Raw genomic sequence first — 14432 nt, forward strand, 5'->3', positions numbered from 1 at the left:
CCCCGGACACTCAGGCTGCCGTTACCCCTCCATGCACGACTCCTGGGAACCGCTTCCTTCTCATGGTAACATCTGTGGCTTGGAAATCTTTAAAAATCATTATTCTGAGTGCATTCCTTATCAAATTCTTACTTTTTATCTATGTCGAGAGGCTGTTTGCCGGCAGATTCATAGGACACTTGCCATGATAAACAAACCACAGTTTGCAAGGGAAAACAGTCAGACTTGCTTCTGCTGATCCCCGCATGGTTTGCCTTTCAGGCTGATGGACTATGCCATTGCTTTTGGGTTTTTATCTTTCTGAGGAAATTTTCAGTAGGTTTAGAAGTGGGATGGGATGCTGCAACTGCAGTGAAGCGAGATGAGATGAGCAGGCGCGGAACAGCGCAAGTCTGTGAAACACCACTGTGCCTGGTGCCATTGTGTTCCTTTTTCTGCTCTCCAGGTCCTAGGAGTTTTAATACCCAAATGTGTGCCACCTCCTGGGTGATTCTTGGCTGCAACAAAGTTTTGTTTGATAGTGTGCAAATAGTGTGGTTTCATGCTTGCTTCATGTTACTGGTTTTCCCCCCTTTTTGTTTTTGAGGCTACATTCCCACCTTACTTTATCTCTACAGATTACTGGCTTTGACAGTATCTGTTTTGCTTTTCCCTCCCCAGACGGGTCAGCAGTTTGAAGGTAAGCCAGACATTAGGGAAGCGTTGATGGTATATGGCTGTATACTAGAAGAGAGAAAGCAGAACACACTTCAAACCACTGCTTTTGTTCCTGCCATGCAGTCTGTGTGAGAACTTTTTCAGGTTCTTGCAGTAGCTGCAGCTCAGAGGGGGTTCACGTTGGGTTGGTACAGATTGCCTCGTCCACGCTCGTTGCTGCGGCACTGGGTAACAAGGTGAAGATCTGTTTAACCCAGAGAGGCTGTTCCAGGCCCCTGGCCGAGGGAAGGTCGTGCTCAGGCCCCTGTGGGACCTGTTGCTGCGGCAAGAGATGTGTCAGCGCAGCGGCAAGAGATGTGCTTGCCCTAGCTGTGATGACTTTCCTATCCCAAGTAAGCCAAGGTCCACTGCCCCAGCTCTGCTGCTCACCTTCCCAGCCTTTCTCCAGCTGCTCACCTTGATCACCTGGTGGTCACAGCAACCCCCAGGGCTCCCTACAGCCATGTCTGCCATCGCTTCCTCCCTGTTTCTGAGAAGTGGGTCCAGTAGCACCATACCTGGCCAGCCTACCTAGCATTTGCATCCAGAAATTGTCACGAGCGGAGTCCAGGAAACTCACGGGCTGCTTGCACAGCTTGTTTTGCTGTCCTAGAAGATACCTGCATGTAGAGGAATGAAGCTGGGTTAATTAGCATTGATAATATACAACTGTGGTCTGGCTTCAGGGGTGGTGGGTTGGCTGATATAGACAAGGTGCAGCTGTGGCTGGTTCTGGTAAGACGTTGTGCAGCCAAGAAAGAGAGAGCAGCCAAGGAAGAGAGGGGAGGAAGAAGCAGAGAGAAGAGGAGAGTGTACCCTGGATGAGGAGAGACTAGGAGAAGGCAGCAGAGGGACTGGCATGAAGAGTATGTTGGTATGAGATGGTAAAAGACCTTGCTGTAGCTTGATAGTTTGGAGAGTGCTGCAATGCCCACATGAGTGAAATTCTATGCAAGGGTAAGGCCTTGCAATTGAGGGGCTTCTGATAGAGCATGAAGTGGCTGAGCTAAAGACAGCTTAGTCAGATAAGCTGTAACAAACTCCACCAGAATGTTATTTTCCATTTGACTTTGAGGTAGAGACTCTGCCAGCAGGTCTCCAGTGTCACACTGCAGCTCCATGCAAAATCCCCTACTATATGGAGATGTACATATGTATGTATATAATTAAGTATGTGTTGAGTGTATGCACTTTGGCATTGATTATTAGTAGTACTCTAAAATGCTAATTCAAGACAGGACAAAAAGTGTTGATCCATTTATTTACATCAAGATACAAAATACCTGACTAGCAGGGCAAAAGTAAAAGCTGCTCTTGGCTCAGCAGATGATCAGCGATGCTTCTAAGTCAGTGGATTCATCTGTGTTACCTAGAAAACAACTTATTTTTCTGCACCCTTTCCTAGCTGACTGTGATACCAATCTTATTCCACAAGACAGCGAATAGTTATGCCAGCATGATAAAATGTGGGCAATCCTTGTCAGGATCCACTGGGATCTTTGTTTACTAAAGGATGTTGGAAAGGGAGACAGGCAAGTTGCAAGAGTGCTTACAAAGCTGAACAGAAAAGCCATTTTCTATTTCTCTTTAAAAGGTCTGGGCCTTTGTAAGTACGGCTTCTAAGTAATTAAAATATTTAAAGATCAGTTTCTCAATCTTCATACACAGTACTTTTTTTTTTTTTTTTTTTTTTTTTTAATGGTCAAGAGCAGTGAAGTCAGGAGAAACACTTGGCTGGAGTAAAAAAATTAATCCTGATGAGAAAACAGCCCAAGAGCCCCACTGGTCAGAACAGTACTGCTGCTATTGCTGCCAGGGGTGCTCAGCTCTGTGCAGGCTTAAAGCCAATTAAACGTCAAACACGTGCCTGACTGGACTTGTGTTTATGCTGGACTGATCCCTGCACTGGCTCATGCTAGCAGGGACAAAGATGGAAAACCAACCCCGTTTACAGCTATGGGCAGCCTGCTGGCTTCACGACCCAGCTGACAGCGTAAGAAAGATTTTAGATCTGTAATGGCATTGTGCATATTGAGCTAATTGTGTTAGAAGACCAAGTAACCTGAAAACACTGTCTTGTATTCATATATTTGGCATCTTCCACTTTGAAGAACTTCAGATACTTAGCCCAACAATGCGAGTCTGTCACAAATAACAAGCAGCCTCTGAAAATTTGCTCATTTTCCCCTGGTCAGCTGCAGCCAGGACCCCCTGGTGCGGGTGGGTGAGAGCTTCCCCCAGAGCCCTCTCCCCCAGCTCCCCGCACAGCTAAGGCGAGGAGCACCCTTCCACGGGCTGGGTGCCTGCAGGAGGCACATCGGCAGCCGGGTGTCACAGACACAGACACAAGCACAGGCATCACGGAAGGACTGAGCTCTGTAACTCCTGCTCACTCTCCAAAATTACTCTTTGGCTTTAAGGCTAAGGTATACATGAAGAAAGCCATTTCCTTACGAAATGTATGTACGAACACAGGAGGTGCGGAATCAACAGGAACAAAAATGAAGAGAGCTTTGCCATTCCTGTTTCTTCCTCCAGCATTTAAGCTTCCTCCTGTTTTGAAGGTGAGGAGCTGGCTGCTGCTCACGACCCCCTGACCAATGAGCCAGTCGGCAATCCTGCAAGGGTAGCCCTTGTGTTACCCTTCATGGGAGACGATCTGGAATTAGGGACTGCCACTTCTCGTCCTCTAGAAATGGTTATGGTTATCTAGATTCATGTCTTCTGCAGTCCTCTGTAGAATTTTTTTAGCATTTATTCAAATAAAAGGATTTTTGAGCTTTGCCCTAAATAATGAGGGGCGGGTTGGTCCCACTGTGGCAGCACTTAACACACCACAAACCCGAGCTTGCCAGGTGACCGCAGAGCAGGTGGCCCTGGCGCTTTCATGGGCAGTCTAGTGGCCCGCTGCGGGACAGAACCTATTGAGCATTATTCAACTCCTGGCCAGAGCTGTTACATGAACCCTGTATTATATGCAGCCGCGTCTTTTACAACTGTGTCTGGAGTTAATCTACACGGCACGCTTCAGGCTTGTGTGGAAGCCCAGACACAAAGGTGGTGATGGGAGGTGGGTGGCTGAGGGAAAAATTGTGGCATTTCAAAGTGTGTAAGAGAGACCACGCTGGGCACAGTGGTTCTGTTGACCAACAGAACAGCCTTCTGTGAATCAAAGCCAGGCCTACTGGGGAGCTGTACAGAGTCCCCTGCTCAGGGACAATAATGGCATCTGGGCCTCTTTTGAGGAGTCCAGTGCTTTCTGTGGGTTTTGTGGGAGTCTGCTCAGCCCAAGGTTTGAAATCCCACCCTGAAGAGATGTGCCTCATTTTCAGGACACGGGCAGAAATAGCTGATTGAAATGCCTTGTGATGAGTCAACACAAAAGGCAGGATGAGCAATCAGCCTTTGCAGGCCCTCGGACCCTTCTTACCCAACAGGCAGGCAGGTCAGCACCTGAAGTGATGAGCAGGACAGAGCCTGCGTAGGCAGTGGCTGCTGCCAGAGTCCAGCCCGGCAAAGGGGATGCAGGGGGGCTGGCGGGTCGGAGAGTGTTAAAAGCCCGAGTGCCTGTGTGCATACAACAGAGCAGCAGCAGGGGTCCAGCACGAGACTTAGGAAGTGGGAAAACTGAAGTGAGCAGGAAAGACTTGGAGACACTGCTCCAGACCATGCTCTCCTTGACCTGTGTTGTTTTGCCATGGTCCTGCTCGGGGAAAAGGGCTACAGGGCTGCCCTCCCTGCCTGCAGTTATGTAGAGTGGGCTTACCAAATTATATATTGTATGTTACGTACGTGGTTTGGTGGATAAACAAGCTTCCCCCAGTGAACTTCACTGAGTCCCACGCAGAGCAAAAGGACATTGTCTTCTCAAAGGGTTAGTGATTTGCTTTTAGCTTAGGGAAACTAAGGGAAACTGCTGACTGGCTACACAGCCTGCCCAGAAAGCTTTTAAACACTTTTGACTGTGCCAAAGGGATGTGAGCATTTCCAGAGAGGTGAAAGCTGTCAGTTATGAAGGGAAAAGTGCAAAAAGCATTAGAATTACCTCCCAAACTTTATCATACCTCAGTAATCTCTGGGAGGAGGAAGAGAATGTGAGTGGACCCACCCCATGGGTATAAAAATAGTCTGTTCTGCCGGTGGAGGAGGGGAAACGCAAGAGGGCTCAGTCACGGACCATGTGGGTTAGGTAAGAGGCTGGTCCCCAGTGTTGTCAGCTGGTGAGAAGGAGAAAAAGAGAGACCTTTCAGATTTCTTCTGAGTGGAGGCAGATAAAGCGTGTTTTTCTTTAGTTATGGCACCTGCAAGACTTTGCCTGTGTTGCCTTTCTTAGATCTTGCAAATAAATCCTCCGTTTGTTTTAGCTGGCTGGAATTACAGGGGATTTGAATCTGGTGCCCTGGGAGCCCTCTGCCCCCAGGGGATGGCAAGCCCTTCCACTGCAACCCAGGCCACGCTGCAGAGCACCCACCTGAGGGTCTCTAGCTGACCTGGATCGGCCCGTCCAGGAGCCGGTAACACAGGCATCTGAGTGACAAAAAGAAAGTCTCTCTCCATGGAGACTATCTCCATGTTTTACACAGAAGAAATTAAACGCTGAGCCTGCTGATGGAGGGAGGCAAGCACCTTTGGGCCAGCTGTCATAACTCATGGTGGAGCTCAAACCCTCCTGCTTTAAGTACATCTCATGCTGCTCTAGGCTTTTTATCATCTAGGATATTGATACCCCTTCTTCTGATGGGGAATCAGGAAGACCAGTCCTTTAGCCCAGACAATCCTCAACATGAAGTTCCCTGGCACTAATTATCTCACTGATGGTTGTTCAAGCAACTGTACCAACCACTTTGGGACTGGTTTGTACCTGCTAGCAAACAGGACTTTGATAGCTGGATCAAGCTTAGAAATAAATCCGGAGTCTGCTAGCTAGATGTGAAACGTTGCTTCTTCAAGGAGAAGTTCCTAAGCATCCAGGTAGGATGAGAACTCCAGAGATCTGTGAGGAAGCTGAACAAATTATAAGTCTGGAGGGCTTTCATATCAGCTGCTTCAAACACATTCCTGGTATTGAAAACATGATCAGAACTAGAGTCCCCACAGTCAGCCCTGGGTGCTGTGCTTTGAGGAAATGTTCTTTCTAATCATCACTACACTGCTTCTCCTTTGCTGGCATTGAATCCAATTGGATTTGCTCAGCTGAAATAAGCCCAACTTCACAACAATCTCACATTTTTTTCACCTTTCTTGAATGTTTTTTTATTGGCCATGAATCTGCTGCTGCCGCCTGTGACCTTTACAATTTTTCTGAGATTCCAGCGAGGCGAGGTGAGGTGTGTGCTCTTAGACCTTATACTCACAAATACAGGACTGGTTGGGGGCAGCCTTGGCTGCAGGGACTGTGAGATGGTGGCGTTCAGGATGCTGCATGGAAGAAGCAGGGCAATAAGTAGGATTGCAACCCTGGACTTCAGGAGAGTTAACTTGGCCTCTTCAAGGACCTACTCAGAGGAATCTCATGGGTTAGGGCTCTATAAGGTAGGGGGCCTAAGAGAGCTGGCTGATGCTGAAGCATTACTTCCTCCAAGCTCAAGACCCCCACGAGCAGGAAATAAGCAAAGGGGGCAAGGCTTAAGCAAACCTGACACCCACAAATCCATGGGCCCGATGGGATGCACCCCCAGGTGCTAAGGGAGCTGGCAGGTGTTATTGCTAACCCACTCCCATCATCTCTGAAAGGCTGTGCCGGAGAGGAGAGGTGCCTCAGGACTGGAGGAAAGCCAGTGTCACCCCAGTCTTCAAAAAGGACAAGAAGGGGGACCCAGTAAACTACAGGTTGGTCAGCCTCACCTCCCTCCCTGGCAAGGTGATGGAACAGCTCATCCTGGAGGTCATCTCAAAATATGTGGAGGATAAGAAGGTCATCAGGAACAGTAAACATGGATTCACCAAGGGGAAATCTGTAGAGGAGTGAAGGCAGTGGGTTGATGAGCACTGATAACATGCAGCTGTGGCCTTGCCTCCAAGGCAGTGGGTTGATGGACATGGATGATGTGCAGCTGTAGCTTGTTCCTGCTAAGTAGTTAAATAGCCCTGAGGAGTGTGGGAGAAGGGTTGGATGGGGGAAGTGGTGTGGTCTGACCTCTGGAGGAAGGACAAACAGCATGGACAGTAGAATCTGACTGATGGTAAAGCCTTGTTGCAGCCTGATAGGTTGCTTGTGCTGCAACAGTGGGTGTCCTGTGTAAGGCTGACTGAGTTGGGCTCTGACTGCAACAACTGGCAGCCCAACGTAGCCAAGGCAAGGGGGAGAACCTGTGCCCTGTAACAGACATGGTGAGAGGTGAGCCCTTGCAACTAATTGATATGGGTGTATTCTGAGACTTGTTTTACATCTTAACTCCAATTGAACTGAAATCATGCCTGGCCAACCTGACAGCTTTCTGTGATGGAATGACTGGCTGGGTAGGCGAGGGGAGAGCAGTGGGGGTTGTTGTCTACCTTGACCTCAGCAAGGCTTTTGGCATTGTCTCCCACAACACCCTCCCCAGTAAGCTCAGGAAGGGCGGGTCAGATGAGCGGACAGTGAGGTGGTTTGACAGCTGGCTGAACGGTGGAGCTCAGAGGGCTGCGATCAGCGGCGCAGAGCCTGGCCGGAGGCCCGTGGCTGGTGGCGTTCCCCAGGGTCCGTGCTGGTCCAGCCCGTGCAGCTTACCGGCGATCAGGCTGAGGTGCAGACCGGCCCCTGGCACGTTTGCTGGTGGTACCGAACCGAGGAGCGGCTGGTGGCCCAGCAGGCTGGGGGGTCGGCAGAGGAGCCCCATGGAGTCCAACCACGGTCGGTGTCGGGTCCTGCCCCTGGGCAGGGCCAGCCCCACGCACCAGCACGGGCTGGGCTGGCCTGCTGGGGGGCAGCTCTGCGGGGAAGGGCCTGGCAGTGCTGGGGGGGGGCAGCACGTTGCCCCTGGGCCAGCAGCGTGACCTGGTGGCCAGGGGGCCAGTGGGACCCTGCGGGGTGTAAGGAGGAGCATGGCCAGCAGGTCGAGGGAGGGGATGCTGCCCCTCTGCTCTGCCCTGGTGAGGCACATCTGGAGGGCTGGGTCCAGTGCTGGGTGCCCCAGTTCAGGAGAGAGGGAACCACTGGTGAGGGTCCAGCGAAGGCTGTGAAGGTGATGAGGGGTTGGAGCATCTTCCTGAGAGGGAAGGGCTGAGGGAGCTGGGGCTGTTCAGCCTGGAGAAGAGGAGGCTGAGGGGATCCCATCAATGCCTACAAATACCTGAGGGGCAGGTGTCAGGAGGACAGGGCCAGGCTTTTTCAAGTGGTGTCCAGCAACAGGACAAGGGGCAATGGCCACAAACTGCAACACAAGAAGTTCCACTGGAACGTGAGGAAGAACTTCTTTCCCTTGAGGGTGCCAGAGCACTGAACAGGCTGCCAGAAAGGCTGTGGAGGCTCCTTCTCTGGAGACATTCAAACTTGCCTGGATGCAGCTCTGTGCAGCCCTAGCAGGGGCTGGACTGGGTGGTCTCCAGACACCTGTGTCCCTTCCAACCCTGACTAGTCTGGGATTCTGTGATTTGGACCTCTCTAGCTAAACCATGGTATGTGGCAAACTCTCAGGATAAGATAACATGAAGACCATAGAGCAGTTGTAGACTATCACCTAAATCTGTCTCTTAATCTGTCTTCTTTCAAGCAATACTTACAATATGAAGAAATTCTATGTACCTAAATTATTTAGAATTTCCTTTGATGGATTGACAGAGGCAATCCAGTCTTTTTCCAGCCCCTTTATTTCTAGTCAAGACCAGCCACCAAGTTACCTCCTTGCTGTTCTGTCAGTCCGCCTGTGTACCTCTCCCATGCAACACTAACTTACCCGCTCGCAAAGCAGAAGGTAAACTTTTCTGTCTGCTTTAGCAGTAAGTCAAGACAAGCCATCGGAAAGGTTGTGTAATGGAATTATCTCTTAAGCTTTTTTGATATTGTGATTTGGGGTTATATGTCAGCTTGGGGAAAGGGAGCAGCACCACAACCATTTTTTTCACTTGCTCAGCTGAAACCTCTCATTTCCAAGAGTAAGCCTGCCAGTCACCTGTGGTGGGCACAGGCTGAGCTGTCTAGGGGGACTGCTATGCTTCCGCACTAAGTGGTCTTTATTTGTTTGCCTCCCCCACCCCTGCAATATTTCATTAAACCTCTGAATCCATAGAAGAGGAGGGAGGGATTGTTCAGGGTGTAACATAGCTAAAGCACATTAACTGTAAATTTAAATGTCTGTTCTCTTGTGCAGAAGGCAAAGAAGTTTCAATGCTAGAAATATTCAGTTGGAAGCATTATGTTTTTAAAAGGAACTTAGGACTTTTTGAGATTGACCATGAACACTCATAGCACCATATTTTATGAAACTGTTAATTGTTTTGGACTCTGAGCTATTACCTTTCAAATGAATGGGAAAATTCCTTTACATGTGAGTAGCATAAAATCAAGTATTTAAATATAGAACAATTATTTCAAGTAGATATGCTGCATGCTAACTGGAAAATTGAGGCTGTAGTTTATTTCAAAGAACTCCACAAATATTGGGCTGGGACTGGCCAACATCAGCCCAGCTTCTTGGAATTAGCTGAAACGTGTTGACTTTACCCCTGGCCAAGGACTAGGCTTATTATCTGTTCAGTTAGGTAACTAAAAAACCTCCACTTAGCTACTTTGTGTGACTAGATTTAATGTTAGTAATTATGTAACAATTATTAATACAATATTAAATATTAATTAATAATTAGTAAGAGTTAATCTTATAGATTAGTCTGTGTTTCTGTTAAACATCAACTATTTTATGCTTTATTTTATCTTGCCTCCTGTCAAATAAGCAGCACGCCATGCTGAGCTGAGATGGGGGAGTCCCCCTGCAATGTTACCTTTCCTTAAACGCTACACCCTAACTACTGTGGCTATGTAAATAAACACATACATGAATTGCACTTATTCTAAGAATTCACTAAACGTTATTTCTGAACAAGGAAAAATACTTAAAATGTAATTTGTACATAATTTAGAAGGAAGCTATATGATACTGGCTTATTGCTTTCTCAGAATACTTGCTTGATGGAAACACCATCTTCAGTGGAATATAGCAGAAAGGCTGAATAGGTTTGTAACAATCTGCACATGTAAACATTTGTCACACAGATAATATGGGACATCAAGCACTATAGGAAACTTATTTGCTGATACTTAACTTAAGGACAAAATACAGGTGAGAAAAATATCGCTCATTCTTTGAATATATTCTCCAGGTCAATAAAGTTCAAAATAATGCAGAAATGTTGAAGTTCTAGTAGATTTTTATTAGCCCTACTGTGTGAACTGAATATTACTCCTACCGAGCTATTTGCCTTCCTTTGATGCTGGTAGACATACACCTGTGTACCTTCAGAACAACCTAGGGAAACCTGGTCCAAACTTGCAGGGGTGTTTGACATAAAAAGGCAATGACTAGCGCCATCTAACATGTTGTTATAACTGTTTTTTAATTCCCCTTCTAAAAATAGGGAACATCTGAAAAATGGAAATATCAGAATTGTATGTGCAGTGTTGGCAAAGGCAGTGGAGTCTTTTTTTCTAACATTTTCTTGTTTGCATTTCCAGACTTAAAAATTACAAAAAGTAGAGTATATTGTGTTTCCCAATGGAAATCTCAAAATAGAAATATTTGCATCTACTGAGGAACTGATTTCCTGCATTAATGCACACATTTTACAATTAAAATATTTTTGACCAAGTATAATCTTTCTAGATATGCTTCTTTCAAATTTGGCTAAAGTGCTTCTAACAAACTAAACTGAAAATTTGCTGATGATATTTGAAATTCAGAAATAAAAGATTATTTCTAAAATTAATTTGATTAATTTTGAGTGTGAATTAGTGCCTGAGATAATGGACTTGGAAAGATTCCTTATTCTTTTCTGGTTACTTCTACTTCTTAGTTTATCTGAATTATTCTTTCCTACCACATGACCTGGATTTTTTAAGATCTAGCTTACTTTTAGCCAAATAAGTCACATATTTTAAGAGTAATATTAAATGTATTTTTGTAGGTAAAACCATCTTGATATACGTTGTTTTGTTTAGTAAAGACGGCGATCTTGCTTCAGCAACAAGTAATCGTGTTACATTTTTTCCTCTAGAAATCTTTAAATTATGCTCATATTTAAAGTATTAATATAGAATATGAGGTAATTTCATTAAGTATCCAAACGAATATGACTGATTTAGGGATAAATACCAAGGACAAGTTAATTCACCCTAAATACTCTGGCATATGACATGATCTATTGGTTTTGTTAATACCACTGAATGAAGACCCAGGCTAGAGAATGGCACACATTCATATTACTGTTATTAATGTGTCCAATTTTAGCACAGATATTAACAGCCTTTGTTTACATTCCAAATGAGAGCTTGGGTTTTAAAGGGTTCTCCAGAAAATCTGGTGGCACCTAGCTATGACGGTGTCTCACAGCAGAGAGTGAAAACAGCAAGTTGTGATCAAAAAGTTTTATTAGGGTGAATGAGAGCATAGCCTCCCTGGAAAGAGCTTCTTTCTCCATTATTTTATTTTACAATGGGATTCAGTTTTTTTGACTGTCATTCTTTCAATTTCTCCAGCACTGATGCTGCAATGTGCTTTAAGCTGTAAAAACAACTAGACTTCTGGAATATGGTTACTTTTTGTATAACTTCTGCATGCCTGGCGTTGTGCTTTACCTTTCCATTGTGCTTTGTTTCTTGACTTCCTTTTCTGCTTCTAGAAGAGAAGGTCCTCCGTTCATGATGATAACTTCCTTGAAAATCTGTTGCAGTCAGTAAGAGGCTTCCTAGACTTTGGCAGAATTTGGGGGTGATCTAAGGGAACAGGCTGTGCCAGCTTGATCCCCAGACTCTGAGCACAGTAGACATCCTGCTATTGTAATGGGATTTGAGTGAAAAGTACTTTAGCTCTTAATGCATAATTTTGTTTGAACTAAAAAGAATTCAGGAGTTGGAACTGTACCGTGTTGTTACTCAGGAAGGATGGATTAGGGAAGGCTTGCTGCAGGAAGCAGAGGAGTGGGGCACCAGTGGGAGACCGATGCGTAGTGCCTTTGGAAACTCTTCCCAGGTCTTCTGTTTCTCCAGAATCATGGCAACTCTACAGCAATCAATTAAACACCTTTTTCTGAAACATTAAACATATGGACTATGCAAAGGGAGAACTTGTAACTTCTGCTTGTTGGGAAGAGATTTTGTAAAGTAATTACATTAATCTTTTAACTTCTAGAATGGGCCAATGAAAATATTTATCAGGCAGTTTTGAAAATGGTCACTGAGACTGGTATGTGCTGCAGCATCTGCTTCAAAAGCAAGGAGAATTTTGCTACCATCACATTAATGTGAGTTGATGTAGAAAAGGTACTGAAGAGTGCAAGAGAAGATGCATTGGCTGAAAATCTCTGTAAAAGACAGAGCTCTACTCTTGCACCTCCCCAGAAAAGCCATCTAGGTCAGTGACTCATCTGGGGTCTTACTCCAGGACCTGGAAGGCAGCTATAGGATTTTGTTCTCCTGACTCTTCTATAGACTCTGAGGAGCCCTCCTGCCAACCCAGCTGTTGGCTGCACACTTGTGAGTAGGTGCTCATTCTGCTCAGAGGGAGCTAATGGGAAAGAGCTGAAGCTGCAAAACTTGCCCAAAGGAGATGATGGAGCCAAGGCACTCACAGGTCACTGGGGGCTGCCAAGGCACTCTCTTGTTGCTGTTGTTGCTTCCTCCAGAACTGAACTGTCCAACAGTGTAAGCAGAAATATTACTTAATCTGTTACTGTTAAATGTTACTTAAAGGGCATAACTTACTAAACAGATATTGAACTCTCATATGACAACAAAGCTTACACATGATTAAAACACAACCACCAAATTTCTTGGTGTGTCCTTGTTGCAGAAGTATTTGTCTTGAAATACATTTCCAAGGCAGATGACTAATCCCGCGGAATGCAGTTGACCCAAAATGTTACTTTTATCTAAGAAAAACTAACTGATCTTTTTACTCTTCTTTACATTGTATGTTTCTTTCTTCCCTCATGCTGTTCTCAAACTCACTTATTTTTATATTGCGAAATTGTTGTTGACTTATGGGAAAAATGGATATATACATTGCTCCTCCCTCTTAACCTTGTCCATTTTTGTTCTTTCAAGTCCTCTTCTTAAATTAATTTTGCATCTTGCTACCTTATTTTTCACAAGGTGAGAAATTTGAAGTCTAGTCACAGATTTGTCTTTGGAAGGTCTTAAGGATGTGCTGGAAGCTAACAGATCTAACTTTCAATGCGTGCAATTTAATGCTAGTCCCACAATGTGAAAAAGAAACCTCCTTTCCCAAGGAAGCGCTAACTCCACCTCACTTAAATAGGACCCGAGTTTGCTGAGTACACTGCATGATTTGACAGCTGGAGATCTGACAAACAGCTAACTTTTACAACAAAAGCTGTTATGTAGGTATAGTTAATCTGCATGCTTTATAATGAAGCTCTCATTTGTACTACTGTGATAGAAAGCACAGGCTGGTTTCAAAAGCTGTCTGGACATGATCCTGGGGAACTGGCTCTGGGTGACCCTGCCTGAGCAGGTGGGGCTGGATCAGATGGGCTCCAGAGGTCCCTTCCCACCTCACCCATTCCCTGCTTCTGTGAGAAACTGGAGGTACTCCACAGTTTTGCTCCTGTGTTTGGCCATAAAAGACCCTTTCACAAGACTTAATCTTTCACTTAGTCTTTTTAACATACCCATTGTTTGAAACACTCAGCAATTATTTGGTGATGCTCTGTTGCAACAGAAGTTTAATGTTGTTGATTATGTGGGAGCCATTGGGCGTTTCCATTTGGGCAGAGCCATAGTTAATTATTTTGCTTCATGAACTATTAGACAGCAGCTGATTATTTTAAATGCTACACTTTTAACTACTGAGATATATCCCTCCTTGTGTAATAACAATTAATATTGTTATAACAGTAACAACAATTTTTTTATGTTGTGGTCACATATCTACTATGAATAATTTATCTTTCATAGATGGCTGCCCTTTTCTCCATTTAAATTGAGCCTTGACTTGCCTACACCCTTGCTGCACATACAACGGTGCAAAAAAGCACCTGGCTGATGAAATTGTATCAAATAAATTTTTAAGGTGAGAAGGTTATCACTCAAAAAAACCTTAAAACTAAGTATGTTTAAATGTACTTAGTGTTGGCTACAAAGGTAAATAACTTTTGTGGCCGTTACTGTAAAAAAAACCCAGAAATTTTTCCTGCCGATGTGGATATTTTATTAGTATAGTTTTTTGACCAGATACCAGTCACTCTATGGCTGTGGCCTGGACAGACTTTGGTGGGAGTTGGCCAACATGTTGATGCACATTGAGCTATAGGTAGACAAACAATGAAACTGTACGGCTACCAAGGCCAGCGGCAGAACTCCCCTTGGCCTCCATGTGATAAGCACTTCCTTCACATGAACACTTACAGAAGCTCTAGTTAAAGCACCTAGTTGATGAACCCTTTGGAGATGGCCTGAGCAAAGCCAGGACAACCTCATGGGTAAGAGAAAGGTGACAAGCCATCCCAGGGTGATGGCAGGGAACAGGTCCTGGTGTGCTGAGATGGGATCCAGCATGGCCTCACGCACCTCCACTGTGGTGTGTGTC

The sequence above is a fragment of the Falco rusticolus genome, chromosome 3 (genome assembly GCF_015220075.1).
Source record: "Falco rusticolus isolate bFalRus1 chromosome 3, bFalRus1.pri, whole genome shotgun sequence".
In the NCBI taxonomy this organism is placed as follows: domain Eukaryota; kingdom Metazoa; phylum Chordata; class Aves; order Falconiformes; family Falconidae; genus Falco; species Falco rusticolus.